Genomic DNA, 6,944 nt, shown 5'->3' on the forward strand with positions numbered 1-6,944 from the left:
AGAAGGCCCAGAGATAAACCCACTCACATATGGTCACCTTATCTTTGATAAAGGAGGCAAGAATATACAGTGGAGAAAAGACAGCCTCTTCAGTAAGTGGTGCTGGGAAAACTGGACAGGTACATGTAGAAGAATGAAATTAGAACACTCCCTAACACCATACACAAAATAAACTCAAAATGGATTAAAGACCTATATGTAAGGCCAGACACTATCAAACTCTTAGAGGAAAACATAGGGAGAACACTCTATGACATAAATCACAGCAAGATCCTTTTTGACCCACCTCCTAGAGAAATGGAAATAAAAATAAAAATAAACAAATGGGACCTAATGAAACTTCAAAGCTTTTGCACAGTAAAGGAAACCATAAACAAGACCAAAAGACATCAGAATGGGAGAATATATATGCAAATGAAGCAACTGACAAAGTATTAATCTCCAAGATTTACAAGCAGCTCATGCAGCTCAATAACAAAAAAACAAACAACCCAATCCAAAAATGGGCAGAAGACCTTAATAGACATTTCTCCAAAGAAGATATACAGATTGCTAACAAACACATGAAAGAATGCTCAACATCATTAATCATTAGAGAAATGCAAATCAAAACTGCAATGAGGTATCACCTCACCCCGGTCAGAATGGCCATCATCAAAAAATCTAGAAACAGTAAATGGTGAAGAGGGTGTGGAGAGAAGGGAACACTTTTGCACTGTTGGTGGGAATGTAAATTGATACAGCCACTATGGAGAACAGTATGGAGGTGCCTTAAAAAACCAAAAATAGAATTATCATATGACACAGCAATCCCACTACTGGGCATATACCCTGAGAAAACCATAATTCAAAAAGAGCCATGTACCAAAATGTTCACTGCAGCTCTATTTACAATAGCCAGGACATGGAAACAACCTAAGTGTCCATCGACAGATGAATGGATAAAGAAGATGTGGCACATATACATAATGGAATATTACTCAGCCATAAAAAGAAATGAAATTGAGTTATTTGTAGTGAGGTGGATGGATCTAGAGTTTGTCATACAGAGTGAAGTCAGAAAGAGAAAAACAAATACCGTATGCTAACACATATATATGGAATCTAAGAAAAAAAAGGTCATGAAGAACCTAGGGGTAAGACGGGAATAAAGACACAGAACTACTAGAGAATGGACTTGAGGATATGGGGAGGGGGAAGGGCAAGCTGTGACAAAGTGAGAGAGTGGCATGGACATATATACACTACCAAACGTAAAATAGATAGCTAGTGGGAAGCAGCCGCATAGAACAGGGAGATCAGCTCGGTGGTTTGTGACCATCTAGAGGGGTGGGATAGGGAGGGTAGGAGGGAGGGAGATGCAAGAGAGAAGAGATATGGGAACATATGTGTATGTATAACTGATTCACTTTGTTATAAAGCAGAAACTAACACACCATTGTAAAGCAATTATACTCCAATAAAGATGTTTTAAAAAAAAGAAAGTTAATAATAAAATAAGGAACGAGATATTTGTATTTATATATATTTTATATGTCTGTATATTATGAAAGCAATGCTACTTTTCTTAGACTGTCATCTTGATATTGACAAACTTCCTCACACAGTCCCTGAATATAATGAGAAGTCTGGCATTTTCAGTAATAAACTCTAAGGAAATACTAAAAAGTGGGAACAGAGGTGAATAGAAGCAGGTAATATAATTAATATTTAGAATACGGTGTAGCTAAATGGCACCCTTACTGTTCATTTATCACAGTAACCAGTGTAGTGCCAAGAAGTATGGGTTGAACATCTCCCCTGCACATAACATTCAAATACCGGTATCACATGATCACTAATTCTTGGCATGGGAAGATTACTGCTCATAGTTCTATAAAAGTACCAGGAAGGCAGGTTATGGTGAAAACCTGATCACAGTGTGGAATTTGTTTAAGGTCATGCTTTAGTATTTTAATTTCTAAGAAAATGTAGTTTGTTAGCAAACAAAAGGTTTTTATATTTAGAATCTTCACTAGTAAATATTAAAGGTTGTTATTAAAATGCTAATAATTGATTGGGCTTTAAAATAAGAACCAGACTGTACTACATTAAATTTAGGTATAATTTAGCACAATATCAATGGACAGTGACTTCACTCAATAATATGTTTCATAATTTTAAAAAGAAAAAATAACGCTAATTTTAGATTCTAAAATCTGTGACGTTAATTGTCATATAAGATTTTAAAATATTTAATTAAAGGTTAAAAGCATGCTTGTATCCTTGTAAAATGTCAACAGAATAATTATGGTAATCTGATACATATTCTAATACTTCATGAATAGAAATATATTGGGTTAGTTTAAAAAGCATTATGATAAGACTTTAACCATGCAAACTGTAATCTAGGTCAAAACACTGCACCCGTAGGAACCTCAGCAGCCTCTTTTGTAAAATGAAGGGTTTTATCTGTGGTTTCTAAGGATCCTCCTTTGAAAAGGTAGCATTTTAGATTCTAGAGGAGGAAATTACACATTTCTAATAAGAATTGAGTTGAATAATAATATTTTATCTAATAGTTAATCTAACTAAAATAACATTTCAGATTTTATATGGCAAATTTAGCCAAATTTTTTCAAGTTAATTTGTCAATAGTGATTGGATGATTATTATAAATATAATGGGTGCCCTGTCCAGAATGCTGGAGGTGAATTACTGAAGATCTTGCCCCTTGAGAAAATTATAGTAAAGCAGTCACACATACAAGTTAATCATCTAAATTAGTTTGTATGAATCTATTCTAGACAGATGAATAGATGAATATAGATTGATACACCAAATTTTGTTCGATTTTTTCATATACCAAGGCTTTTTCCAGCAGTAAAATTCTGAACTCTTTAAAATATAAAAATCTGAATATAAAGTCCTTTGGTTGATCTTAGTAACATGTGTAATATATTTTATCTGAACTTTAGTTTTGTTCTTTTGTCTTCAAAGTTTCAACAGGCTTCTTTCAACTTCAGACCTTAAGTTTTAAAACCTACACTTTAGTAGTTAAATTCTTCTCATTTAATTTAATCTATATCTATCTTTGAAAAAGCTGTAGTGAAAGCACCTGATTATATATCAGTGAAAGTTTTACTTGTCTTTGAAAGTAATATAACTTACGATTCAATTTATTCTTGGGTTCATTCCAGGTTAACAGTGTAATTTACACATAAGCTCTAAAGTAGGGCCCTGATAAAAGGTTCAATCCAATAAAATTCATCATTTGTTTTTCTTGTCTGCTATAGGTATTTGTAAGGTTGGTTTGGGTTTTTGGGGGGATTTTTTGGTCATTTTTTTGGTCAATTTGGGTGGGTGTTTTTAGATGATAGTGACATTTCATTTAGTAGTTAATGTTTGGTAGTCTTTGAGTAAAGCAGATCGCCTTCCATAATGTAGGCCTCATCCAATCAGTTGAAAGTCTGAACGAAACAAAAAGCCCAGCCTCCCCAGAGAAACAAAGAATTCTTCAGCAGATTGCCTTCAGACTTCACCTGCAACATTTGCTTACTGTTTCTATAGCAGATAGGCTTCAGACTTGAATTGGAACATCAGCTGTCCTAGGTCTCCAGCTTTTCGGCCAATCCTGCAGATTTTGGATGTTGGACTTACCAGCCTTCATAATTGTGTGAGCCAATTTGTTTAAAATAAATCTATATATATCTGTATCTATATTTATATCTATATCTATAGCTATATCCTATTGCTTCTGTGTCTCTGAAGAAACCTGACGAATACAGATTTGGTACAGAGAGAGTGATTATAGAGGAATGAAATCTTAAGGATGAACTTTCACATTAGTTCTGGGTGTTCTGGATCCTACAAAGTAGAAAGGGATAGTACAATAATAAGAAAACAAAGAAAATTGAAGTTTTCCTTATGATAAGTATGGTAGGCAAATTTCAAAATCCTCTCCTGTCCCTTGCTACAACAACTTTATTTAATCCCCCTCAATTTGTGTTTAATCTGTACCTAACCACTTGCTTCTCTCAAAAAGAATAAATTATAAGTAAAGGGATATCACTTTCATGTTTAGGTTACAAAAGACTAGATAGTCCAGGCCTCCCCCGTGGCACAGAGGTTAAGAATCTGTCTGCCAATGCAGGGGACACGGGTTTGAGCCCTGGTTCAGGAAGATCCCACACGCTGCAGAGCAAATAAGCCCATGCACCACAACTACTGAGCCTGCGCTCTAGAGCCCATGAGCCATAACCACTGAGCTTGCGTGCCACAACTACTGAAGCCCACGCACCTAGAGCCCATGCTCCACAAGAGAAGTCACCGCAACGAGAAACCCATGTACGGCAACAAAGAGTAGCCCCAGCTCACTGCAACTAGAGAAAGCCCACACGCAGCAACGAAGACCCAGCGCAGCCAAAAAACATAATAATAAAGTAATTAATTAATGAAATTTATTTTAAAAAAGGATAGATAGTTCTCTTACTAGAATCCCCTCTAAATTTTGCTGGCATTCTCCCTTGCCTTCTTGCTTACTTGCTCTGATGAAGCTACTTGCCTTTTTTTTTTTTTTTTTTTTTTTTTTGCGTTACGCGGGCCTCTCACTGTTGTGGCCTCTCCTGTTGCGCCGCACAGGCTCTGGACGCACAGGCTCAGCGGCCACGGCTCACGGGCCCAGCCGCTCCGCGGCATGTGGGATCTTCCCGGACCGGGGCACGAACCCGTGTCCCCTGCATCGGCAGGCGGACTCTCAACCACTGTGCCACCAGGGAAGCCCTACTTGCCATTTTTTGAGATGCTCCATGGAGAAGTTCATGTGGCAAGGAACTGAAAGAGACCTCCATCCCATACATTCTGAATAACTGAGGCCTTAATCCAACAAAACACTAGAAACTGAATCCTGTCAACAACTATGTGAATGATCTTGGAAGTGGATCTTCTCCAGTGGAGACTTCAGATGAAACTACATCCCTGGTTAACACCTTGACTGCACCTTTGAGAGACACAGGCATCTAGCTAAGTTGTGTCCAGATGCCTGACCCACAGAAACTTTGAGATAATGTGTTTGTTTTTTAAAACACTAAATTTTTGCATAACATGTATTTATTATGCATTAATAGATATACTATTATATTAATAGAAAACATACATAACTTAAAACAAGTTATTTCAAATGTATTTAAACATATGTAATTTGTTCCTCATTTGTGGAATGATTAACTGGTAAAATAAATTATTTACACTGGAAAACAATACCTCATTTAAATTAAATAATTTGTAATGCATTAAATTTGTGCTTGAGTACAGGGTTAGGTGAGTAACAGCCTTTGAATGCCCACCCTTATTTTCTTCTCCCATTTTAAAAACTGATTAATTTTAAATAGTTATTATTATTAATCAGAGAAAACAATTTCATGATAGGCAAATGTTTTCAAATTATTTTTCTGTAGCAATTTTTTATGCTATATTGAGTGGGAACAATAATTAAAGTTAAAATATAGTCAGTATTATCCCAAAAACATGCAGAGGAAAACTAATTATTCTAGGTTTAATGAAGATAATCTGGTAGGTATGTAAATGTTGTTTAATTGGACCCGATGTCCTGTTAAAAACAGAAGAACAGAGGAAATTGATACTTCTAATTCCAGAACATACTTGCTCAGTTTTTTTTACTAATCTTCTCTTACTATAACCTGGTTTAGAGTTTGTAGAACTCTATGTAAATAAAATTATGGATTTTGTACATTTGTGTCTTCTTTCATTCAGAAAAATTATTTTGGGATTCATCTACCTCATTGTGTGTGTCATTAAGTCCATTCCTTATTATTGCTGAAAAGTTTTTAATTGTATGACTATACTACACTTTGTTTAAACATTTACCTTTTCATTGGCATCTGAGTTGTTTTCAGGTTTTAGCTAGCAAAAATAAACCTGCTATACATATCCATGTACAAGTCTTTGTATGGATATATGATTTTATTTTTCATGAGTAAACACTTCAGAGTGGAATGATTACAGTAGATGCTAAGAGCATGTTTAAATATTTTACAATATAAGAAACTGCCTCACCTTTTTTCAAAGTGGTTGTACTACTTTACATTTCCATCATATATCTATATTTATATCTACATCTAAATCTATAAATGTGCGTGTGTTTTTATTTGGTAAATTTGGCAACCCTACCTGAGTTTAAATTCTGCCCTAAACTTAACACAATGTTATATTAACAGGTTACTTATTTTCTTTAATATTCATTTTCCTAATGGTATAATGAGATAAAAACATATTTTGTTGTAATAAGTTTATGATATGTTATAGAATATTTTCTAAGAACTAAATAATAAATTTCATATAAATCTTATCACAGTGTATGACACAATAACTAATACTGAATTGTAGGCATCATGGTGTTCTTAAGCTCTCACAACATTATTTTTCCTTAATTATAAAAAAAATGCCCATTTTTCTTCAAGAATAATGGAAAACATAATGAATCATATATAAAATAGCAATGGGCATGAGATCCTGCTGACTTCAGTATACTTTCTGCTACTAGTAAGACTTCAGTATACTTTCTCCCAAACTGTTACCATGCCTCTATATTCAAATTTACGTCATTTGTTAGAAACCACTTAAATCTTTTTCTGGTTGTAGGTATCATTATATTTTTTCACCCTTTGATAACTTCTCTTAAGAACTGTATTTTTTTTTTAACATCTTTATTGGGGTATAATTGCTCTACAACGGTGTGTCAGCCTCTGCTCTACAACAAAGCGAATCAGTCATACATATACATATGTTCCCATATCTCTTCCCTCTTGCGTCTCCCTCCCTCCCACCCTCCCTATCCCACCCCTCCAGGCGGTCACAAAGCGCCGAGCCGATATCCCTGTGCCATGCGGCTGCTTCCCACTATCTACCTACCTTACGTTTGTTAGTGTGTATATGTCCATGACTCT

The sequence above is a fragment of the Phocoena phocoena genome, chromosome 16, assembly GCF_963924675.1.
Source record: "Phocoena phocoena chromosome 16, mPhoPho1.1, whole genome shotgun sequence".
NCBI classification, from domain to species: domain Eukaryota; kingdom Metazoa; phylum Chordata; class Mammalia; order Artiodactyla; family Phocoenidae; genus Phocoena; species Phocoena phocoena.